This window comes from Zonotrichia albicollis, chromosome 4, assembly GCF_047830755.1.
Source record: "Zonotrichia albicollis isolate bZonAlb1 chromosome 4, bZonAlb1.hap1, whole genome shotgun sequence".
NCBI classification, from domain to species: Eukaryota; Metazoa; Chordata; class Aves; order Passeriformes; family Passerellidae; genus Zonotrichia; species Zonotrichia albicollis.
This window is the reverse complement of record NC_133822.1, coordinates 28,209,918-28,235,946: the sequence shown is the minus strand read 5'-3', so window position 1 is coordinate 28,235,946 and position 26,029 is coordinate 28,209,918. Positions and strand designations below refer to the sequence as shown.

The following is a 26,029-nucleotide window of genomic DNA, read 5'->3' as shown; positions in this document are numbered from 1 at the left end:
CTATACATCATAAACTTTGCTCTTGTGGAACTGAGAAAATTTGTAAGTCCACAGTTGTAAAATAGTTCTTCTTGCCTGGCTGATCAGAATGCCCTACAAACCCTGCAGAACGAGTCTCCTGGGATTATGACTCTGCCAATACTGAGCATGGCAAGACCGGAGGCCCTGTCACATCAGCACACGTGGCTACATCTATAAAACTGTCCAGAAATGTTGCCAGACCCTTTGTGGGCAGTCTGACTAAAGAAGATGAAGCATTTTTCAAAATCTTAAGTACACCCATGGCTTTTCAATCTAGACAAACCCCTCAATTTTTCTGTTCCTTTACATGACCTCCAAATTTGGCGGAGGGGAGACGGTGGGGAGAGGAGTGTGTTCGTTTTTTGGCTGTATTTTGTTTCATGAGATTTTTCAGGTCTCTTGGTTAAGATTATACATTATTTCACATCAGTGTCTTACTGGCATCCAGTCAATCCTAGATATTTAGACAGCCCTTGTGATTAAAGGAACAGCACATCCAGGAATGCATCCATTAATCCCCAGGAAAATGGAATAAGCTGCCTCTTTAGGCATTTTCCCCATCAGATGCAGGAAAAGTCTGATGGCAAACAGTGTGCTCTACATGCCATACCCATACTTGTGAATTTTTGTGAAGATTTTGTGAGATGAATGCAGCCCTGAATATGATTGTACCAATTGTTTTAACAAGCTCTTGGCAAGTGGAATATTGGACTCTTTTTATTTGACAGCTTTCAGAGACATTGTTTTGTCAGATCAAACATTACTGAGATTCTAAAAGAAAATTTGGATCATGGAATAATTTTTAGGGATGGAAATTCTATTTTCTTGCCAGGAGGCATAGAAAACGGGCAGAAGATAAGTCTTGGTGACCATGAAGGTCCAATGACTTGGTGAAGGCAAAGATGCAAACCACAAAAACACTAAACAGTATTAAGCATTAAGGTACATTCTCCTAAATCATGTTGTCTTCCCCTAAAGCCTGGTATCTCTTCCACAGTCTTTCTTTTTCCAAACAATTGTTTCCTAACAATTCTTTCTCTTCTCCTAACAAGTAAATAAACTCCTTCCTTCCTTCCTTCCTTCCTTCCTTCCTTCCTTCCTTCCTTCCTTCCTTCCTTCCTTCCTTCCTTCCTTCCTTCCTTCCTTCCTTCCTTCCTTCCTTCCTTCCTTCCTCCCTCCCTCCCTCCCTCCCTCCCTCCCTCCCTCCCTCCCTTCTGTCACTTCCTTCCTTCCTCCCTCCCTCCCTTCTGTCACTTCCTTCCTTCCATCACTTCCTGCTGTTAGTTAATGCAGATCACTTTTTGTGGAGAGAAAACCAGAATGGTGATTTCAAACTTTATATTTCAAAATGCTGTGGTCTCTTCCTCTATTTTTGCAATATCTCCATATCAGCACAATTTTACTGAATTCTATTGAGCTACACTGTGTTGAGACATGATGTCAGAATGGAAATCAGTATTTAATGAAGAAGCTTGTTAGGAAAAAAAATATATTCAGGTTTACAGAATTCGAGTGTTGAAGACAGAAGATTTTCAGGTAATAGTCCTTCAAAGGAGTGTGATCAAAATCCATTAAATTCTTCAAAGACAGGTAGATATAATAAACATAGAAGATATTCTAGAATTTTAATGCAGATGGTTCAGAGACTTCCAATAAGTATAAAAATTCCTTTTTAAATATATCTTTAATGAGAAATGCCAAATATTAAAAAATTCAATTTGTGGAGAAGAAATTGTGATACAGCTGTAAAAATAAGGGGCCATTACTCTGCTGAGCTCAGTCACATTTAATTGAAGATTCTTAAATAGACATCAGTGAGTGTCAAAAGGTCATAACCAAAGCAGTTACATGAGGGTAGGTCACATTTTCCAAGGGAAACAGAAAGGGAAAGGAAATTTCTACAGGAAAGTCATTGTTCCAATCAGAACTTGGGTAAGGGGCCGATCAATTTATCACTAGTAATTTAAATATAAACTAAAGTTGAGAACAATATGTGGTGGAATTGGAAGCCCTGATGAAGACTGAAAAAACCTTCTAATTTAACACTAATTAACATCTTCTGTCTTTTCAGAGTAAAAATGCAAGGAAAGAGGAGGATTTAAATCTTGTTGGAGTTACAATACTGAAAGTGAACAGATTGAAAATAAAATTCTCTTTTCTGCTATTCCTTACGTTATCTAAGGACCTGATCAATCAAATACATGCAGCCATGAATATGAGACACTGCTGTGTGTAAGCATATTTAAGTCATCAATGAAATTGCCTCTAGAACTAAAATCCATATTGTAGATAAATACAAGGCTGGATCCTTTGGTCACAGCTTCGCAAGGACTTATGTTTGCATTTAACTTTACATACATGGGTAATCCCATTGATTTCTTTGAGGCTGCCTACACATGGAATACTAAGCAGAGTTTTAAATCTTGCCTGAATTATATCTTTAGATTATTATCTTCACAATGTCGGCACCAACCTGCAAAAGCAGCCTGATCCACATCAGAGTAAGTCCTTACTAATCTGACAACCATTTGAGAAAGGCCTGTGTTTCTGAAGGGTTTTTGGCTCAGTTTTGAGACTGGAATTAGTGAAAATAAAACTAGATTGTGCATCAACCTGAACCATGCCATGTTTGTTTCCTACCAAAACCAGAAGGCGAAATTCTGGCGACTGCCTGAGGTATTTGTAAAACTAATTGACTCTTTTATTTCAAAGCCATTAGTGATTGTAAACTTTAGCCATTGCATAGTTTAAGTCTGAATTATTCCCATCTAAGCCATCATATTGATCGGAAAATGAGAGTTTTTAGTTAAAGTGTGCAGTGTATATCAGCTCTGCTGTTACAGTGACAATCAAACCTTGCAGGGGCAGAGGATGTTTTTATTAGACCAAGCAAAAAGCTGCAGAAAAGGAAAGTTTAGAACTCACAAGTTGTCATGAAAAAGGACTTTCCTTCAACCCAAGCAATTTTTACTCAAATATTTTTTCCCAAAATTTGGGGGGTTTTTTGTTGGTTTTGTTTTGTTATGTTTTGTTTTTTGAGTCTTTTAAATTTGTTTCGTTGGTTTTTTTTAGAATAGGCTAAACATATGCTCATGCCTTCTGTTCAAAAGATTTTGTCCAATGAGCTTTATCAAACAAACAGAAAATAAAAAAACCCAAAACAAACCACAGGAAATATAAAAATATTACTTAATGGCCCCACTGGTTCTCTCACATTCGTAAACTGCACGTAAAATGTTATCGTATAATATCTGAAGGTAAAATATTCTTACCCAGTTAGACACAAGAGGTTTAAAACAAAAAAGCTCTTTATATGGCCATTAAGCAAGCTATCAGATAACAGACAATAAGAATACACTGGCTTTAAGTTCTGTGATCTTGTGTCACCTGAATAACACCAATGGATTCCACATTCGGCAGTGCAATAAATCAGTGCAGAACTCACCCCACACTCTCAAAAAATGCAGTGGATTGCTGGCACTGCTAAATCCTTCTGCAAAAAAAAAAAATCTCTGAGAGTAGAAGAAATATGCAACCAATGAACACACAAAGCGCAGTGTTGTAAATGTCCTTTAATCAAAGTCACCTACCTCAATATTTTATTTTTCACAGAAGTAATACAAAACCACATTACATAGAATGGAGATTTGGTCTGTACTGCTAAAAAACCCAGCCTCGGACTGGTGCCCCAACCTTGGCTCACGAGCCAAGTGTACGATCTGGTTCTTTGTCAATGGGCTTGAGCTTTCTTCCTCCCTGAAAAAGAATGGCAGAATCCCTACAAAATGCAGGTTTTGGGCTGTGAGCTTCCCTGAACCACTCCAAGGATAGCTGGCCTGAGCCACAAGTGTGCCAGGAAGCAGACTTGCATGAAACACACACTGTAGAGGTCTGTAAGTTAGTGTGTGATTCTGTTTCATTACACAGATATCAAAATATTATAATAAATTTGGTAAATCAGGGTGCATGTGATTTTTGCTAATAAAATTACATAACCCCAAATGCACCTTTTAAAAATGTGTGCTCCAGATTCAGACATTTATTTCAACACAGGAGGATTATTTTCTTAATGGAAGAACAGCTGATGTCTGAAGTTGATGGTGAGACTGCTATGTTAAACACTATGCTCACACAGAAGTGCTGATGAATGATTACAAGAAATGAAAGTGCTTTCTAATAAGAAAAAACTGAGCTAAAAAAAAACATGTCAAAGGCAGAATAAACTGTGTGCTCCATTTCAAGGCTCCTGCTCTGGCACAGCCATGGTTCTTTAAAAAGAGCAATGGAAGATTTTCCCTGCCAGCACCTTTCCATCACAGTGAGGTCACTCACAGTCCAGACTGCAGGTTTTGCACGTAGCAGGGAACATCACAGAGGTGATCTGGAGTGGCAGAGCAGCCAGATGGAGCTTCGAGGTGCACTGGTGAGGCCACACCTCAAATCCTGTGTCCAGGTCTAGGCTTGTCACTGCAAGATGGACATTGAGGGGCTGGAGCGTGTCCAGAGAAGGGAATGGAGCTGGGGAAGGGGCTGCAGCACCAGGAGGTGCTGAGGGAGCTGGGGGAGCTCAGCCTGGAGAAAAGGAGGCTCAGGGGGGCCCTTCTGGCTCTGCACAACTCCCTGACAGGAGGGGACAGCTGGGGGGGATCAGGCTCTGCTCCCAGGGAACAAGGGACAGGATGACAAGAAATGGTCTCAGGCTGCACTAGGGGAGTTCAGGTTGGACATCAGTAAAGATTTCTTCACTGAAAGAACTGGACACTGGAAGGGGGTATCCAGGGAGGTGGTGAATCCCTGTTCCTGAAGGCATCCAAGGAACTGCCAAATGTGGAACTCACACTCTGGTCTGGTTGACAAGGTGGGGATTGGTCAAGTTTGGGCTGGATGGTCTTGGAAGCCTTTTTCAGTGATAATAATTCTGTGATTTGATGATCCTGTAAAGCTGCCATCTGTGAGGGTGTTAATGCAGAAGGTGGGACAATTTCTCCCAGCACTTCTGAAAGAAGTGCAGTTTCAACACCTGCTCAATCCTGTTCAAACATCATTGCAGCCTGGAAAAGAGGGAAGCTTTGCCTCTGCAAAAGAATTGCAGCCTCAAGGCAAGGCTAGTTCCACATGAGGACTGGCATTTGGAATCAGCTAAGGCAGCATCTCCTACCTTAGGTGCCACCTTTGACACCCCTTTAAACACCTCCACTGATTCTCCTTCAGAAACTGCCCTGGAAGGACTCTCTCTGTTCAGGTGAGCTGCAGGAGGTGCCAGCTTTCACCTCCTGTCCAGCTTCATCTCACCAAAAACATCAGAGAGGATGATGGAAGAAATAATTATTTTTCATTTCATATAGTAAAAGTCTGGCTATGACTAATTTGACAGCAAATTTTACAAATCCACCATGATTGATTTCACAGGGGGGATTTCATAGAAATCACGAAATTTCATAGCAAATTTCATACAGGGAATTCATAGAAAGCTCAGCTGTATAGATTTGTGCATCCTTTGGTTCTTAAAGGATCCAGCTAGAGAGTTTTGAATGCGCAGTGGGAGAGGTGACACATGAGGGAAAAGGATGGGAACTATTAAAAGGAAACTCTTGAGCTGTGTCCATGCAAGGAAAGGAACTGACTGACTTGAAAGAGAAAAGACATGAGGAGAATGATGGAAGAGAATGGACATTCTTGATACTCCTATTGCCTGTACATATGGTTTTTACTGAAGGAAAAGAAGACCTGAAGGAATTTGGATTTGTAAGGCCTAGTGAAATACAGCTCTGACACCAAATATGTGGTAAAAGGGAGATTTGCCATGTGAAAGAGGAAGTCTTTAATTCTTGCCAAGGGGGAGGGGAACAAGAAATCTTGGGAGTTCCCAGTCCACTATTTTATGTTCTGTCAGTTTATCAGAAGTGAAGTTGTTTCCCAAGCAGAGAAAGGAGTCAACAAATTGGTGTTTGCATGGGAACAGCGTTGTGAGAAATCAATTACTTTTATTTCATGATACAAATCCAAGCAAAATAATTTTTTGAGTGTAAGTATTAAGTGTTACAGGGATGAAAAATCGAATTAAGTTATATTTATTAAGAAAATATAGCATCCCAGCTTTATTATGTATTTCCATATGCCATCTTTGGGTGATCAAATAAGAAGTCATTTAATTACTTTGAGAGGGTATTAAATGGCAGATCCTGCGAGCTGTTCCCTGAAGTAACTTTGCAAATCATGATCTTTAATTTGTTTCTGCCGTGAGGGTAAATGAAATCACCTTGATTTTTTAGTCAAATTCCCTAACAGCTCTTGTCTTGCCCTGCATGAGCTGACATCCATATAATAATATTAGGAATATAAATCACTCATTTACCTTCAGGACAGGAGGATGGGGTAGCCTGTGCTGCCTGCATGATGCAAAGGACTTGAGCCAGCCTGAAATCAGTGAGGCAAGAGAAGGCTTTTGTTTCATGTCTCAGCACAGGAGTGAGGGAGGTCAGATTCTCCCCCTTTCCAACCCACCAAGCAGCCAAAAACTGGATCCCCACGGGAGGGCTGGGTTAAGACATCATGCTGTTAACCGCGGCTCCAAGGCCATCCATCTGCTCCCACTGTCACACTGCTGCTGTGAGAAGACAGGGAAGACACCTCACTCCTGGGCTCTTTATGGAGCCGCGGAAGGCTCTTTATGGAGTCCTTGGGAATCAGAAGTGTGGTCCATTCAGAGGGGCTGAAGGAGACTGTGGGAATGGGAAACCTGATGGATTTGGGGGCAGGGAGAATGTGAAGCTGCTTGGATTTTCTGGGAAAGCGTGCATGAAATCAATGGGCTGTTGTTGAGTGAGGGAAGGAGGAAGAATTTGTATTTGTTCTCTGATAGGGAAATATAATACTGGGGGATTTGCTTTGGAGAGGGAAAAAAAAACTATTTGAGAAGAAGACTACTTGCCTGACCAGAAAAATGACTGAGGGAACCCTGTTTTAAAAGAGCTGGATGCCTAAGCCTGAATTCATAAACTAGGAACTGCTGTTGAAATTATGCAAGGAATTTCTGAAGGAAAGACAAGAGGGGACCTTGGCAAAACAAGAAGGTAGGTTAAATTATGAATTTAATTATCAAGTTCAAAACAGATCAGAGATACTTCTGTTAATTTATTTCTCCTCTCTCCCTTTTAAAAAATCCTTTTCCCTCATGAATAAATGTTTAAGTGGAAATACATTTAATTATGACTCTGTCAGTTCCATGGTTTGGAAGGATGGAGATGAGGACTGGATTTTGTTTATTTTGAAAAATAAAATACATTGGATCTGAAAACTGACAAACAAGTTATTGCTTCACTTTTCAGATGCATGAACACAGAAAATATCCAGGTTGAAATCTCAGGTTGAAATTTTCACAATGTGTTCCACAGCTTGCTTTTGATGCCTGAGAATCCTCAATAGCTCTAAATGAAGAGAGGGAAAATGACAAAAATGTTCAAATTATTTAAAGTCTAACACATAAAATCAATCTTTGAACAGCTCAAATCCTATCCTATCCATTCTTCTGCAGTATCATCACTGATATCTAAATTATGGTGATGTCTTTGCAGATATAATAAATTACATAATGTCTCTGCAGAGTAAATTAGGAGGGGATTTCAGTGATGTCAGCTGCAATTAAGCATGAAATTTTGGTTTTCCTTTTACCCCTTTTGTCAGTGTTTGTAAAAGTTTTATCCAAAGTCTCTATGGCTAAAGGAAAACTTTTCCTTGGTTTCCTCTCACACCCAGACCCTCTAAAAGTTTATTTTATAGCAAGAATTATTGTTTATTTTTTGTTGCCATTTATTTCTAGAAAGCCTGAACAAATCAGGTTTTTTTGTAGGAAATGTGTGATAGTGCTTAGAGAGCAGAGACTCGGTTTGATTTTCTGTGCAGATAAGATTGATGTGAACAAAATGTCTGATGTCTGCTGTTGTCCTTTCTCTTCATAATCTCAAAACTCTCTTCCAATTTCAGCTACATCTGACAGATGACTTCAGTTTTAAGAGGAACTAAACTGCAAATTTCAATAAAGTGGTGGCAGGGACAGAAGAAGACCCAATCTTTCCTGAGGGAAAAGCTGGAGCAAAAACTCAAATATATTATTAGAAACTGGAGCAGCAAGGCAGTGGAAGTTCTGTAGCCTTGAAGCAAGGCCTTGGCCAGAAATTGGTATTCAGAGAGCTCAGCCACAAATCCTGGAACACCAGGGTGTCAGGCTTCAGGTGTTGTACTGATCATGGGATGATTCACATCAGGAAAGAGGAAGAAAGAGGAAAGAGGAAGACTTGTGAATAATTTCTTTGTAGATACAGACTTTTTCTCATTTCCTTATTTGAAGAGAATGACAAATTTTAGTCTGAAAAATTTAAGAGAATGTGAAGAAAATGCAGTTATTTTCCTGAGTTTTCTAGACAATGCTGGAAAACCCACACATCACTTCTTTTTCCTGAAGTCCTTCTATTCATTCATTTGCCTAATGATCCCATACTTTTTTCCTTTTTATTTATGAATGTTAAGTAAGAACTCATTGTTTTATTTAAATTACATCAAAATACAAACATTTCCAGAATGAAGTAATTTGTACCAAAAATTACTTTATGGTCACCACTTATAACAAAAGATTAGAGACTGCAAATGGTAACTGTGAAGTAGTGAAAACATATTTAGTTTCATCTTCAATATTTTGTGTGTCTTTCCATAATTGCAAACATATGTACAATTCCTCTTTTGCATGGGAGCCTCTCATCTTTTCAACTTTCAAATTAAAAAATAAAAAACCCCAACAATTTCTAAGGGTCAAGGGGACAAATATAAGGAGTGGAACAACCAAGTAGCGAGCAAATCTGCAAAAGGGAATTTGTGAGTCAGCAGATCCACCGTGATGAAAAAAGGAATCCCCTGTAAATGAGGGGTGCTACAGAAGGTATGGGAAGTAATACCTCTTTCCCATATGGATAAAGCCCCATCTGAGATCCTGTGTCCAGCTGAGCGCACGTAACAGCTGGAGAAATGCCCCTTGCCAACTGGCAAAAACCCAGAGATGAACACCAAGAATTATTAGATGTCCAGAAAACACAGCTAGTGAGACAAGAGCAAAGAAGCTGGATTTGTTTAGTCTAGGGAAGGGAAGAATATGCAGAGACATGATAACAGCCACCAGGAACAGTACAAGACATGATGTGTTTGAATTGCCTCAACAGAAAGAGAGTGGGAATTAGGGGGAGAAACCTCAGCTTTTTAATGGCAAGATAGTGAAAGGCTGGATTAGCATGCTCTAGGAATTTGTGGAGGCTTAAAGAAAGATTTAGACAAATATTTGCTAGGTGAGTTTTGAGACTGAAGTTTGCTTATATGTAACCCTGCCCAGAGTAGAAAAATGGACTGGGTGACTTCTTAAAGTCTGTGGCAGCCTACTTTTTAGTGGATTTTTTTACCATTGCTTAAAATAATGATTTTGAATGTTTAAAAGAAAATTGAAAGTGAATGGGGCCTAATCTTCTGTTTCTCACACACAGTTTTACTCCTTATATACTCCTCAATGCATTCCTTATCTCGACTGATTATTTTCCTGACTGTTCATTATTCTGAGAATTCTATATTCAGAAACAAGTGACTTTAAAGACTATATTAAATTTCAGGTTTTCCCTTCATAGCAACTATAAAATGTGAAAGATATATTTTTAAATACTTATTCATTATTATTATAAAAATTGAATTATTCTATTAATACCTGGCTTAATAAGCTTTAAAGTAGCTTTATAAGTCTGACATTTTTATTTAAGATAGATTCTTCTGGGTTATATATTTGGTTATATTTTCCAATGTGATAATAATGCAGTATTCTGTTACTATTTTTTACTTTTTCTCTTCTTTTTTTCCCCTGTGTATAATAGATACAGATAAAGAGTAGCTAATTAGACTTTGGCTGAAATATCTCTTTGCTTTTATCAGTTTTAAATCTACTGACTTTGGATTTAACTGCTTTCCCTCTGCTTCTGAACTGTAGGTCAAAATAAAAACTTTGCATTATTCTAGTCCTTTCTGGTGCATCCCTTCTCTTTCACTTCTCTCAAATCCACGGACCTGCTACTCCCAGTCTGGCTTGCAGGTGCCCTATTGTCTGTCTGAGGGTCAAAATCGGCTGTTGGCTGGGTGTCTTTCTAGCAAGAGCACGTCCCACACAGTGAGAGAAGGAGAGACAGCTGAGAGAAGCAGTTTTGGAGCACCAGCAGAATGGCAGATGGGTTTAGCATGAGTTTTTGGACAATTTGACCCATCTAAGCACAAAATAGTTGTGTGGAAAACCAGGTTACAAGGCGTATTCTGGTATCTTAAATGTAACAGCAGCAACAACAGAGGTGGGAAAGCTTTGCAAAGTCCTCTCAGGAGGGTGATATAGAATAATCTGCTTCAAAAACTACATTTCACCTTCCTTGTTAACAATCAGAAATTGAAATGAAACTTGAAGAATAGAACTTAGCAGTAGGAGTAATATAAACTCTGAGCAGAAACAGAAACAAGTGCTATATAGGGAAATATAATACCAGCTTATTCTGGAAACGAGAAACAAGCTACTGAAAACCTCCCATAAAATTGGGTCTATCAAAGCATAAAATATAAAGTTAGTACAGGTTTTAAAAGGTCTTATATTATTTCATTTGAATTGAGATGAAAAAGAATAGTTCAATATTTTGGAGGAGTATATGGGTGACAAGATTGTAATCAGCTATAAGAACTATATCTGTATCAGATCAGTGTGCTTCAGTACGTAATAGAACAAAAGAAATTCCTTTGTCAAGGTGTACATTCTAAAGGTTTGCTTTCCTACAAAAACATCTCTGTCAGTTCAGAAAAACAATTATTATTTAGCAAAAAATGCCAGGAATGGTTGTTCCTATCCTTTATCTGCTGTTGAAAAGTTCATCCAGGTGCAAAAGTTTTTTAAAATTCTTTTTGGTCTAACTTTAGATGCATTGAATAAAGTTCATCTTATTTTTCATGAAGAAATACAGAGATCATTGATTCCGTGGTCCTGGTGTGAGAAACTGCTACTTTTTTGTTGTAATGGAAGTTTTTCACTTGGTTTGGAAAGTGTCACTACAACAAACAGTGTTTGCTTTGATGGTCATTGATTTTGATGGTATAAAATTAATTTAGAGTCTATTAATGAGGACAATATGTTGATTTTGTCCAGCCCAAGGTTGGATAGAAACATGGTGTGCTGGGGGAGTAACTGGCTCACAGGCTGGGCACAGAGGGTGACAGTGACTGTGGTCACATCAGTTTGGGGACCTGTCACTGTTGTGGTTCTGCAGGGCTCCATCTTAAGCCCCATTCTCTTCAACAGTTTCATAAAGGACTTGGATACAGGACAGGGAGGGATACAAAGTAAGTTTCCAGATACAAAACTGGGAGAAGCTGTTGGCTCCCTCAAGGGTGAACAGGCTCTGCAGAGAGCCCTGGACAAATGACAGGGCTGGGCATCACCAACTGTGTGAAGTTAACAAAGGCAAGAGCTGGATTCTCTGCAGCTGGGATGGGACAGCCCTGAATGTACAGACAGACTGGGAATGAGAGGCTGCAGAGCAGTGTTGTGGAAGGGGACCTGGGGGTCCTGGTCGATGGCCAGCTGGACATGGGCCAGCAGTGGCCTGGTGCCAGGAGGGACAGCCCTGGCCAGCCAGGCCTGGGAGGGGACTGTCCCACTCTGCTCTGGGCTGGGGTGGACTAACCTTGAATATTGTGATTGGAGTGCCACAATATAAGAAAGATCTAAAGCTGTTTGAGAGTGTCCAAAGTAGGATTTTGGAGATGGTGAAGGGCCTGCAGGGGAAGCCACATGAGAAGCAGCTGAGGGCACTTGGTCTGTTCAGCTGGAGGAGACTGAGGCCAGAGCTCATTGTGCTCTTCAACACCCTCAGGAAGGGAAGAGGAGGGGCAGGTCCTGGTCTCTGCTCTGTGTGACCAGAGACAGAACCGAGGGAACAGCTGGAGCTGGGTCAGGGGAGAGTTAGGGTGGATATCAGAAAAGGTTCTTCCCCCAGAGGTGTATCAGGCTCAGAACAGGATCCCCAGGGAATAGTCACAGCCCCAAGGCTGCCAGAGCTCCAGGAGCATTTGGACAATGCTCTCAGGCACCGGGTGAAATTGTTGGGGTGTCCTGGGCAGGGCCAGGAGTTGGACTGGATGGTCCTTGTGGGTCCCTTCCAACTCAGCACAGTCTATGATTCCACCATTTTGTAGCCCAGAGGCCACAGCAGTCATCCAGGTGGCCAAAGGAGATAGAGCAGGGGACACACCTTGGTGTACTTCAGTGTCTAAACTGTGCTGTCTGTCCCTCAAATATGTAAATATATATCACAGTTTTGGGGCTGGGATTTCTCATTTCTCCAAAGACACAGAGATTTTGTTTCAGTGCAATTTTTATCCCAGTGTGCTTTTTTTTTTTTTTTTTTTTTTTTTTTTTTTTTTTTAACCAACAGGACCAAAAAAAAAAAAAAAAAAAAAGTTGAAATCCCCAAGATGTTAATAAAAATGGAATTCTTGTCTTCCAATCAGCTCTAGCTGCTGTCTGGTACCAGTTTTGGGGAAGATGTTCATACAGCTTCAGGACATTAACAGGAGGGAATAACTTCACATTGGAAAGACATTCATCACATGGCATCTGTGCATGTGTGGAAGTAATTTGAAGACTTCTGTGATGTACAGCTCACCAGAAGCCATTTTCCACACTGGCAATGATGACAACCCAAAGTATTGACTTATGCTGGCCAGTCTTGATGTTGTCATGTTGTCTTGGGGCTTTGGTCAACTGTGAAAAGAAATTTCATTGCCACTGCTTGAAGAAAAAAAAAGGAAATAAGCTACCATATTGTTATGATTCTCCAGCTGTCTATCAGTTTACTACATGAAACTGCAAAGTGACATGTAAGTTGTGATTTATTTTTATAAATTAAGAGCAGACCCATTATGCCAGCCCTAAAACACTCTGGGTGTTTGCATCGGCCAATTACTGTGGAAACTGCTGAAACAAATCCTTTGTTTATGCAGGATTCAAATGTTAAAATCCTTGGATAAGGATCTGGAAAAAATGCCTCAATTTTTTAAGAATTCTTGCAAAATATCACTAGACCAAGAAATCCCAACTGCTTCATCTGTTTATTGCTCCATCTATATCCTTCTCTGGAATTACTTGCTGCAGATGTACAAAGGAATAAATGAAAAACTGCTGTTCTCCCAATAAACCTATAGCAAGCAGCCTTAAAAAACAACTCGTCTGTAATATTCCGGCCATATTTAGCCGTTTTTATCAGATCTGTGCAATAGGAAATGCTCTGTGGGGGTTTTGAAAGACTGAAATATGAGGATATTCAAGTCCTGCTTTGAATCCAATATAATCCTGCTCATGAACTTGTCCCATTGAAATCAGGTTCATAAAAGCATACCTGTACACACCCTTCCTAAAGTCAATTTTAAAAGCTTCTGGTACTGTAAACCTGCTTGATGGGACAGATCCTGCTTTTCCAGGGCAAAACAGAACCCACTGTCTTGCCATTCTGTGTGATTCCCTTTCAAAGAGTGGGAATGGAACAAAATGTAAGAAAAGAGAAGAAAATGCACAGGTGGCACAATAATCAAAACAGTGCACTTAATACATAAAAATTCATGCAGAAATACACACAGACTTAATTTTATACAAAATGAAAGGCAGACTGAGGTATTAGACTTAAGAATTTGCTCTATCAGACGTTTTTTAAGTGATATTTAGTTTACATAGATTCAAATAATGGAAGAGAGATGCTATTTTGCTTATTAACACGTGACACCAAAGTCCACATACATCATGTTACATATGCGAATTCCAGATTTTCTTTTCACTGTTAAATATATTTATTAGCTCTTTCTAGGTTTACTTTAATATTTTTACACACAGACACAAATGTATTTTATCCTATTTACAGATGCACCTTTTGTGGTTTTATTGCTGTAATAACAGGCTTCCCAAATAATGAGGTTCCCAATCTATGGGCTATTTATTATGTTACCCATATTCATGTTTCTTCTTTCTATTTATCACATCATCTATGTTCATGTTTATCGTTTCCAGTTACAAAGGAAAAAAGCTTCTTGGTTCTGTTCACCCAGCAAAGCACTGAAATTAGATTCATCCTCCCCCTTTTACTGTCCCCACTGCCACCGATTAGTGCTGATTATGGAGCAGCATACTGGTAATTAACATGTTTCTGGTTTTTAAAGATACACCTCTCATAAGAAGCATAAAAACCTGTATTTTTTTAATGAAGGTATTTTAACATGTTGAAATATGTTTGAAATATGAAACTTCATGAGCACATGTCCTTTTATTAAAAGTCCAAAACAGCAGAAACTCATCAATGTCCCTATCTTGAATATATGAAGTATAGAAATCGATATAGATCATCACAAATTAAAACTGAAGAACATCTAACAAGGCAAATCATGTTAATTAACAGTTATTATAGCAAAACACCTTTCCTCTTGTTTGTTTTAGTGATTTATGCAGTAGCTTTTTTTGATAGAGGCTCACGATGTGAGAGAACAGCACAGTCCTGCAGTCCTTCCCACAGAAATGGTTCCAAAGGACATTCCAAAACTGGGGACTGTAAAAAAAGATAGAAATCAAATTTAAAAGTATTAGCAAAAATATTAGCATGACAAAATTCAAAAAAATAAATGTGCCGTATTTTGGCAGAGTGGATAAAACACTGATGAGAGCAGAGAGAGACATGAGAGAGCATTCATTTAGGTACTCTGGGTAGGAGACTTTTATAATTAAGCCTTCTGGAACCAAGCTAAATTAAATAAAAGCTATAAATATAATGTATAAATATAATGAATAAACATAATTCACAAATATAAATTAAATGCTCCTCTTCAGCCATTTTACATCCAGGTGTCTTTCGGCACCATAAGGATATAGATGTGCTTCAACCCATGTCACACAGTAGGTGAGCAGTAACACCAGGAACAAACCCCACATTTGCTGGAAGGACCACACAGAATTAAGCCCAGGGTGGATGGCTGAAATATCAAGCACCAAAGAATGAATTAAAAAGATCAAATGCACTTTTCCAAAAGCTTTGCAACGTAAAGCGGTGTTTTTTTCCCCCAGTACTCCAATCTCGTAAGCGCCATTTTGTTTCCAATGCTTGGTGATATTGGGTTTCAGTTTATGGTTTTGCTATTCTTCTTTTAAGTGAAGTAAAGAAACATACACTAAATAAATTGAGGGCTGCAGTTGGCCTCTAACATTTCATGAGAGGGCTTGTTATGTTTACCACATTTAAATGAAAATCAACTTAGGCTGGAGCAGTGAAATAAAAGACCTGAAGGAACAAGAGTGTTGGATGATAGAGAGTTTCTTCTTGATTTCTGTGCCAACACATCTACCTATCTACTACCAAACAACCTACACAGTTAATTATTCTACTCCTAAACACTCAGAGGGAACAACTCATGTATACAGCAGCTTTGACAATTGAAGCCCAAGCTAAAAATATAATGGGAATTGAAAATTGGAACACTCTGGAATATGTAGACTTTGCTTCCATTTCTACATCCCTCTCATGGCTCTTGACCTAACCTAGCTAAAAAAAGTCTCTCTTTAATAAAGGCATTTACAATGATTTTGAAAATTAAGGTGGCTCCCAATCTGCCTAATATATCTGTAATATTTCACAGGTTTGCACTTTGGAAACCTTTGAAATTAAGCAAAAATTCCTCCAAATGTTTATGTGCAAGAGCATAATTGCACTGTATATATGCATATAAAATATAAATGTGCAATATATGTGCGACCAGACCTCTTGGGACACAGAAAAATTTTGCTCAGGCTTGGATTTTCATCATTTAGACTTTCTTCTCTAATACTCCCATTGCTGCTTTTACTTTGCACTTGCTGTTCCACATCCCAGATTTTGCTTGCCCATGGCAAGAAAGAGTTTAGGCACCACCTATTTAATTTCAGATTGATTCACACTATCATTTTCAGCAGAATTACTCTTGGAATGTTTTTGACCCATTAGTTCTAAATAGTACTTTTGTTGGGAATTGTGCAGCTGGGGGAATATGTCTGTGTCCAGCTATGATTTTCACTTGTGGTATGGAAGATTGTTTTAGATGTTACTATTACTGAGAATTAAATTATTTATTGAACAGGTCTCACAGTCCTGTGTCCATCCTTGCCCCCTTCTCCAGAGAAGGAGCTAGGGAAAAAAACTATTGCAGCCTGTGGAGAAAAATGACATTACAATGACATTAAAAATGTCATATGTCCTTCAACTGCAAGTATTGAATTGTTAGAAAATGCTGAAAAGTGAACAGAAAAAGGAACTTTGTCTTTTTCTTGAAGATACTGAGAAAAATCCACAGGTGATAGTTACCAGAATTATGAAGGAGAGTAGAAATGCTCTTGAAGTTTTGCTCTGTCTTTCTGTGCCCTATTTCTAAAACTCTTCTAGGGATTCTAGGAATAGTCTGGTACATGTGTGTGAAGATAAGCAGGTTTCATCTCCCATTTGCCTCATCCCTGGAAGTGTTCCAGGCCAAGCTGGATAGGGCTTGGAGCACCCTGGGATAGTGGAAGGTATCCCTGCCCATGGCAGGGATTGGATCTAGATTATCTTTAGGGTCCGTTCCAACTCAGGCCGTTCTATGATTCTATGATTGCATAATTTAGTAATCTTTATTATTTCACATGGCACACAATCCTTAAAACACAGTAATTAGAAAAAAAACCCAGTCCATTTGTGTGGTTCTATCCTGTTTCAGGGGATTATCTGAGTAACCAACCCAGCAAGCTTAGGTCAATGAGTCTTCCTGAAGGGATATAGGGCATGGATGTCCCAAACACAGAAGTAGCATCAGAGACAGGAACTGTATTGCTAAACTGGATATGGCGATATTAAGAGGTACTGGCACTTGCCAAGCTTTGCCTTTTTCAGATGGATCCTGGAGATCAATTTTCTGAACCCCTCCAAAAAAAGGGAACAAACCAACTGGGTGGTGGCAGTCCCATATTGCAGGGCCACCTACCTGCTCAAAGGGATTTAGGGATTTGTCAGTAAGCCACACATCACAACTTCACAGTGTCACAGAATGGCTGCTATAACTTCTACCCACAGTTTTTGCACCTTTCTGCCACATCCTTTTTGTCTTCACACACACACACACACACACACACACACACACACACACAAGCAAACACACACACAAACAAACACACACACACACACAAAACAGGGAAGGGAAGCTGTGGCAGAACCTTTGTACTACATGAGCTTTTCCTGGGATCCTATCTCAGTTCCAGTGGCTGGAGAACTGGTAAACTTCGCCAAGTTTCTTTGTAAATCCCAGATATCAAATCAAGTGAGTTTGCTGATGAGTGGCTTGCAAAATCATAATCTGGCCTCTGACAGTAACACTGTGTGGCTTTCAGCAAGTCTCAACACCTTTCTGCTTCTGCCTTCCCATGGCTAAAATGTTTATTTGTCTGTCACAGCAGGTTTTTAGGGGGAATGCATAATTTGGCATATCACAGAAAATAGTGCTTTTCCGCGGTGAGTTAAAAAAATCAGGCCATCAACAGTGAGATGAGGTCTCCCCTGAGAATAAACTTGATGTCTAGGATAATTTTAGGGTTTATAACACATCAAGGTCTACATAAATAAATCAATTCAATGCAAACAAGAGGAAAAATGGTCAAAAAAAGCACAGTTCAAGAAACTGTTGCTGAGCACAGTTAATCACTTACTAACAACATCTCCACTTGGAAAAAATAAGGTAATAATTGGAGTATCATCTGGTCTGTAAAACCAAACTTACAGCTGGCACAAGTGAGAGCCTTTCAGTTAAGTGAATGAAGGAACATCCATCATTACTCCTCCCCGAGCACTCTGTTCCCTTAAAATCAGCACAGGCAAACTCCCCAAAATGTTGTTTAATTCCTGCAATAACAGAATATGGGAGATGAAACTGGTCAGGCTTAGCCTGAGAGTAGGGTGCATATTTACGCACAAGAAATGTTAAATTATTACTCCTGTCCCACAGGTTTTCTGATCTAGGAATGAGCCCCCCAGTCTAGTGGAAGTCTGCAGAGAGACTGGAAAGAGATGATTCCTGTGGCCCCTTCCAACTCAGTCCATTCTATGGTTCTATGATACTATGAATACACAGGCTCATAATTTATATTTATATGCCCAGACACTGAGATCCTTTTGTCCTGTGCTGTCTTTACAGCTTCAGGAACACCTGTATAATATGATAAATATTCAGAACAAAACTGACACCAGGCTTGGAGGATTCCCTTAAGGATTACACAGAGTTGAAAGGGTGATATTAATGTGACAAGGGCATCTCACAAAGAAAGGGAATTATTCCTTGTTTCCCAGAATAACCTAGAAATACATTTCTCCTCTCAGATAAAAAAGGCCAAGCTTTGCATTAGTAAAATGGCTACTCTAAAAGGAGTAAGACGGTAAGAGAGTAAAAGAACTCTGCAGCAATTCAAAACCAGATATATGAAAATATTAACATGATTAAATGACAAGATATTGAGTAGTCCTGCAACATGGCAGAGTTCAGACTGTTTTATTGAAGAGAGGTTTAGGGCTTTTAGGACAACCTCTGGCAGCTTTTTCCAGCTGTGATGCCCCAACGTACAGTCCTTCAGGCAGACACAGATCAATTTTATATCCACATTTCTGTAGGAATAATTATCCCCCTCACAGCTGACAGATGACAGGACAGATCTGCCCCCAGTAGAAAATGGCTCCATTTTCTGCAGCTCTTTGCAAGTGGTAATTAAATTGTGCAGCTCAGAATTAAAAATTCATAGAATCACAGAAACTGGGAATAGCAAAGAGCGGCTAAGGTAATTTTTGTCCCTGCCCCTCCTTCTGCCAATGCTCTGTCCAGCACTTTGTAGCCAATTTGAAATGCTCTCTACTTACCCAGGGCTTTTAAGAGACCCTGGTTTGATTTACGCATAGCAGAAAATGATACCTTTTCTCCACAGATTAATAATTTGCCTCATTCAAAGAGTTGTGTAATCAATTTCATTTACCAATTACAGCCCTTCATTAACATGAGGCCACGGGGGGCACTGGGTGAGGCAGGAAGTTAATGAGATTGAGGATGGGATCAGGAGGTCTCCTGAATGCCTTGTTTTGTCCTGACAGCCCAGTAAATCTTGAGTCAGCCCAGTGCTTCTGAAGGAAGAAACAGCTTTGGAGATTCATCTGAGTTTTTCATCCAGCTGTGGATTGGATGGGTTTGCTGATCACCATTCCTCTCTGCCCTGCAAACTCCAAGTGTCCACTTTACAGGGACACCTGGGGTTCGGCAGGCCAGAGAGGAATGGTGATCTAAACTTCCTAAAAGCTGCTGGGTATTCCCTGGGAAGTGCAGAGCACCTCACAGTGGGGACTGAGGTGGGTTTTCAGTCCTCAGTTTCAGGTGGGGTAAATGCTGTCTGAAAGAGGCACTTTGCTTTCACATGGCATGGACATGAATTTTGGATCTGCCTGGAAATTTGTAGTCTAAGCCTGCAAAGCCTAAAGTGACTTTGCTCTTGCATGAGCTCCTCCCACACCCCCGAGACTTGAGTCTTAAAATGTGTCTGAGGCCCCAATCATCCCTTGCAGGGTTTGTCAAAATGCTTCTCTCCAGGGGCTGGAGAGTGTCTTGTCCAAAAGACTAAGTGTTTATCAACCTTTTTTTCAAACTGATATAAATCTTTTGTTCAAGACATAGGCCATAAATATAAACCCAGGCTTTCCCTGGGGATAAACTGCAATGGTCTACAGCTGAGTTTCTTTTGAAATAACTGGCACTGCCTGCAGACAGAAATAGAACATTGAACTGGGAGGGATACAAATATGATCTGATACAGACTTCCTAGGCCTGCCCAGATCCCCCTCATATGGTTTGTCTGGAATTTTGACTCACCAGTTCCTTGACAAGGGTCCTGCTTTCCATGTGGTTATTCCAAGCCTGATCCTTATCCGGCCTAAATTGATGTTCCTGGTGACAATTAACAAGAGTTCATCTCCCCCTCCTGCTGAGTGCCCTTCAGAAATCCCTAAACCACCTGCGCCTGGTGGGAATCCAGAGCTGGAATGATTTGGCTGTGCTACAAAGCCCCTCTGGCAAGACAAGTGCCATAGATACAGCCCAGTCAGACCCTGCAATGGGAACGTGGCTCTCAGGATGGAGTGAACCTCCCCTCCCAGCCCTGCTGGTGACAGGGACACCAGGCAGGGTGCCCGGAGTCAGCTCTGGCATCCCTGAGCAACTCCCATGCCTCAGCAAGACCTCCTAAGTGTCAGCAGGATAAACATTACACATCATCCCTCAGGTGCATAAAAATCATCTTCAGGTGATTGGGTCCAAATGGCACAAACATGGACCCATTCTGCTGATGCTTCTTTTCACATTCTTAGTGTGGGAACTTAAATTTTTTCAAAAGAAAAAAAGAAGGAGAAAAGGAACAGCTACATAAATACACATTTCAGGGATAGCCTAGCTCTAAATATGGTTGCAGTGTATAGAAAAGCAAAGCATAAAGACTCTGAAGACAGTCATGCAACAAGACTTATTTTCCACTTTCCTTCTCATCCCATGCCAGCAGCGACACAGGCAATGAAAAAAAGTAAGTTGATGAAGCAAAATATGTCAGTTGAACACAGTATTTTTTCACATATTAGACATGATGTTTGTTATCTTAGCAGAATTTCTATTTTGAATTTACTTCCTCGTGATTATCTTTGTTCAGGACTGTTTCAAATTGTGAGAGAATAAAAACTTTACTGTCATAAAGCCTTAATGTGGTAATGGCTGACTAAAATTGTTCAAGTAAATTTCTAAAGGAAGTTTTCAGTGAAAACAGAGAAAATTACTGACCTAGAAGTGCTTGTGAAAATGATTTTTCTGTTCAGATCTTAGAAAGCACACAGGGCACTTCTAGGGCAGAAACAAATCCATTTCCTGCAGGAGCACCTCAAACTCCACCAGAACCACGCACATTCTTTTGAGCTGCAGCTGATCCTCAAATAATTTTTACTGCTGCCATTCATCTGATCTTGACACAAAGCCTAGATTCATTTCTGGGCCTATAGGGCTGCTTTGACTCTAGAGAAGCAGTAAGTGAAGAACTCTGTGTAGGGATCTGAATGCCTCAAAAGCACTGGCAGGTGGGCATATCTTGCATTACATATAATTCACACCTTAATGGGTCTGATCCACATCTGAGTCCTCCCCAGATTTGCTCATAAATACTGCAAAACCAGTGCTATTTTTAAGACAATTTAAGTGTCCTTCATGCCTAGCTTACAGCTTTTAAATGTCTTTTAACTTTCCTCAGCCTGAAAATAAAATAATGTCTTATGGGTGCTTGTAAGAATTCTTGCCTGTAATTACTATGAGAACTGATTTATCTGTGGCACACGCCACTGTAGGAGGTGTGAGGGTGATTAAGACGCTCTCCTGGGAAGCTTGAGATAATGATTAAATCCTGTAGGACAGGACCACCTGCTTGGTCTTTAGTGTCTAGGAATATCACTGTCACTCTCTGCTTCTGATGTGAGAAAGGGGAAGGACAGTTTGGAAAAACTCCAATTCTGTATTCTTCTTGGTTTTTTTAACAATTAAATTTCTCTTTCCAATTTGAAAGGAGAACATTTGACATGCAGAAATGTTTATTTTAATGCCTAAAGTCTTGCCAGACTCAGCTTAAAGGGTGACTTGGTATTTTAGAAGGTTTTGGTGGGTACAGTTTCTTTTTTCTTTCAAAGGAATGCTTTCACGTTTATTCCATGGCTTGGAGAATGTCATCCTAATTTTAAAATCAGGTGCACCAGGGCAAGTACCTCAGTGCCTGATGAGAAGAGTCTCCTGCAGGCAGGGAGTGAGCACAGGCACAGCTTTGAGGGAGGAGGGTGGTGACAGTGGCACCACCCAAATTGCTGCTGCCAGAATGGTGACTCAGCTAAGTGACTGAGTCACAGTGTCTCCCTCCCCTTCCTCTGGCCAGGGAAGGTACTGATGTTCTGCTGGTGCCTTGGAGATGTAAATTGTAATATTCTCACCATGCTGCAGAAACCAAGGGAACAAAAGTTTCCTCCCCCTCACTGTCCATGTGGACTTGTTCCAGGCAGTCTGATCAGGGGAAAGAAAGGAGAGGCCTGACTAACAGCCACATGAGCTCTGGAATCAGACACTAGTCAGTGCAGATTGCCTTAGAGACAGGGGAGGAGGCCAGGATCCTCCAAGCATGATTCAAGGCAGGAGGCTCTGGTGGAAGACATGAGTTTGCGTGGGAGTGGAGATGCCTTATCCTGGATGGAGATTCCATTCCAACGGACAGCCACGCTACGTTCTGGCTGGTACTGGTTGAATCTTGTGAGTATTGATAGAAATCTCCAGGATTAGTAGAGGCAAGCAGCAACTCCTACATTTTCAGACAAGATCTAATTGCTCAGAAGAACATCCTGATTAGAGTTAGCAAATCAATATACAGCAATGCAGCTTAAATTGATAAGATAAGGCCCTACCTGCTGAAAGATCTGCTCTCTGTCCGTGTGTTGGGAAATTCCCCCAGTTAACGAGGTTTGGAAAATAAAATAGTGCCAAGCGTTTCATCTATGTCGAAAATGCCTTGGAAGGCATTTGGAAGGTAGTCCTTCCTTCTGGTCTTTCCCTGTCTTGCACTTCACTTCTCATTCCTGTGACTTTGTCTTAAAGTCTTCAGTCATGTCTTTCTTGAATGAAGTACCTGTGCCTGTGATCTTGATTGCTGATCACACAACCAAACTGTCCAGGTTTTAAGTAGAATGTAAAGGTTGCTTTGGCTTTTTCTGCTTTAGTTTTGCGGTTTTTTTCTTTAAAAAGACCCAATACAATTATTTTTTCTTTCAATTGCTTTCCTTGAGTTACAGAAAATCTCTTTGATGCTCACATGTCGTACCATTTTTTTCCTTGTTTTACACACCTGGGATTCTGGCTTCATCTTAAGTCTTCTTCCACCTTCTGGAATGCTTTTTTTGAATTGTAGCATTGTGGCATAAGATTCTGCCAGTTCACCAGCCTGGCAGTATCATATATCAGTCTGGGAATCAACACAGTGAGTAATTCAAATGGGTTTTGTTCAGCTTGACTTAGAATAGCAAACCTCGATTTACAGATGTACCAAAATCAATGGGATGTGGATTTCTTCTGTTTCCTGACAGATGAATAATCTTAACCAATAATTTCCCCAGATACTAATTTTTAGTTAGTATGGCCAATACCAGACTAAATTCCATTCAGCATCTGAGTACAAAACCATCACGGTTTCCCCATCCCAAAGTTTTCCTGACACACAATAATAACTCTTGAAATGAAATATTCTGACAGTGGCTAATGACAGCCTTGCTGCATGAATAAATTACAGAACCTGAGTTGCCCTTGGCTTGCACAATTCTAACTCCTTCCTGACTGCAGTGACTACAAATGGCCTGGTTTTCATCAGGAAATAGGAAAGAAAACTTCATAATTATAAATATTTATAATTATGTGTATATACACATTTATATGAATTCTATTATATGTTTATTGCAAGTCACCCCTAATTTTCTCTGAGGAATTTTGTAGATGCTCACAGACACAGTGAAAACTTGGGAAAAAGATACAAGAGCCAAAGACAAGGATAAACCAGATCAAATTTACCACTCATAGCAAAAGTGAAGGAAAAAAAATAGGAGAAATAGACACTTATCATGCTTTCTGCAGATGTCATATTCCTTCAGACTCATGGTGAATCTTCACACTTATTTACAGCCACAAAATGGTTGTGTTTCACAGTCTATCATTAGGAAAAATCTATCTTTACCAAGCTTTCTAATATATTACATACATAGAACAAATTGTTATAATCTTTTTGCTCACCAGCTGCTAAATACTTTCAAAGGTTACTTTTCTCGTGTTAGCTGAGCCTTTATTTTGATGAGAAAATAGGTTGGCCTCAAGTCAGACTTCTCTAACATGAGCCTGGGCTTTACAGCTCAGCTTGGTCATCCAGTGAAAAAGGTAACTCATCTTCTAAATCAGAAAAAGAAATAGCACTTGGATCTGATTTGGATAGTCTCAATCCATTCACCCCACTAAAGTTTTTCCAGTTCCTCTCTCGGAGTACCTGGGATCATTTGCATATGTAACAAAGAAAGTTTTGAAAGGTGACAGAACAGAGAAGGAAGAGTTGCAATCCCTGTAGTGTGGAGGTGTAGCTGTAGCATTATAGAACAAAACTGTTTTTGCTGCTTATTCTTTCAGTTCAGTACTTCAGAGCTTCAGATCTTCCCCTCAGATATGGAAAGCCCAAAGGGAATTTCATTGTTTGCCCTAGAGCATTTAACCCAGATCCTACAGCAGAGCCTGGGATGGCCTTTCCCTTATTAGTTAGAGATGCTGATGAAGGCACTCCCACAGAGAGGGAGCTTGAAAGCTTTCAGGGAAGCTCTCAGGTTGCTGTGTGCCCAGAGGCACCAGGCACCCCTGTGACTGCATTTTTAGCCTCCAGCTCTTTTCACAGTAGCACAGGAAATCATCAGGAATCCTGGGGTGTATTGGGAAGAGCAGTGCCAGCAGGTAGGAGTGATCCTGCCCCTCTGCCCAGCCCTGGGTGGCACATCTGCAGTGCTGTGTCCAGTCCTGGGCTCCTCAGCACAGGAGGGACAGGGAGCTCCTGGACTGGGGCCAGTGGATGCTGCGGAGAAGATTCAGGGCCTGGAGCATCTGTGGCAGGGAAAGGCTGAGGGAGCTGGGGCTGTCCAGCCCGGAGAGGAGCCCCAGCTGAGAGGGGCCCTCAGCCCTGGGTGTTCCTGTGTGCAGAGAGGGCTCCAAGCAGGACCCAGGCTCTGCTCCAGGGCCCAGCAATGGCACCAGAGGAACGGGCAGGGACTGATGGAATATTCTCTGCTTTAGAGTCTTAAAATATTTGACTCCATTACTGTTGCTCTTTCATATTGAATTAGATTGATTTTCCTCATTATAACTGTTAAAAGGTCCCCTCTGCTTTAAGAAGATACTGTCATACAGCAGTTCTGTCATACCAAAAAGTGCTATTTTCTGAATACAAAAAGATAAATTGTCTCTCACTGCATTGATCGTTTTCCAAACTGTGCAATTTCTCCACAAAAACAGAGTTCATGTCACAGTGACTGCAAAAATGTTGTACTGTTATTAAGTGCTACTTCCTCAGAACTGTCTCAAATTCCTCCAGGGAGAACTAAATAGACATTTCTCATGATTACTCCCTTTAAAAACCAAAACCAAAACCAAAAAACTTTGGATGTCTCAGATATCTCACAATATTCGTATGTCATGTGGATCTGCTCCTCAGGAACTACAACAGTTTTATGTGGCTTAGCATGAGGTCCCAGAGGAAGTGAGCATGGAGAATCTTAGAAAGAAATAGTCATTGGAACAAAGCATGATTTCAGATGCCTGTTCTTTTAAAAATTTGCAGATTGCTACTGCTGTTCTTGCAGATTACGAAAAATTGACAGTGTTATTATTACTTCTACTGCTAAACAGGATAGAAGAACCATCAATATCTCAGAGTTTGTAGGAAACAGCATTAGCAGTGTTAGAGTGTCTAGGAAGTCTGTGCAATTTAAATACTTTGTAGCCTCTAGTAGTATTTTCAGTGTTTATTTTCTAATGACAAAATGAAATGTTTGCCAGCCAGCATTTGTGAAAGTAAATACCTCAAAACTGCTGTCTTACAGCAAGTTTGCCTTTGCTACCTGACTTTGCTCTCAGCGTTCTGAAACATTTCACACAGCTGAAGTCTTGCATTTTCCAAACTGCTTGAATTTGTGCTCCATGTTTGAAGGATTCCATGGGACTGAAGAGGACATGTGCTTGAATGCAGTCATACAAACAGGAGCTTGGTATTTTCCTGTTAGTCTTGTTGTGTACAAGC

At 40.2% G+C, this 26,029-nt stretch overlaps 1 protein-coding gene and 1 long non-coding RNA gene across 4 annotated transcripts in view; one reads left to right on the top strand and one right to left on the bottom strand.

The window, feature by feature from the left end:
* LOC102073894 (uncharacterized) overlaps window positions 1-26,029 on the top strand; it is a 126,283-nt gene that overhangs the window by 88,736 nt on the left and 11,518 nt on the right. Inside the window, exon 6 of one of the 3 annotated variants that reach the window (XR_012579965.1) lies at window positions 12,589-13,733. The exons of 1 other annotated variant lie outside the window; for it this stretch is intronic. This is a non-coding gene — a long non-coding RNA (uncharacterized LOC102073894). Of the gene's footprint in view, window positions 1-8,004; window positions 12,457-12,588; window positions 13,734-26,029 lie in introns of those variants that run through there. One more of the 3 variants, XR_012579967.1, reaches the window with a different exon arrangement.
* Window positions 13,754-26,029, bottom strand: part of LOC102075478 (potassium voltage-gated channel subfamily A member 1) — a 175,235-nt gene continuing 162,959 nt past the window's right edge. Inside the window, exon 2 of the mRNA XM_074539254.1 lies at window positions 13,754-14,669. The gene's annotated coding sequence lies outside the window, so the exon portion shown is untranslated. The remainder of the gene's footprint in view (window positions 14,670-26,029) is intronic.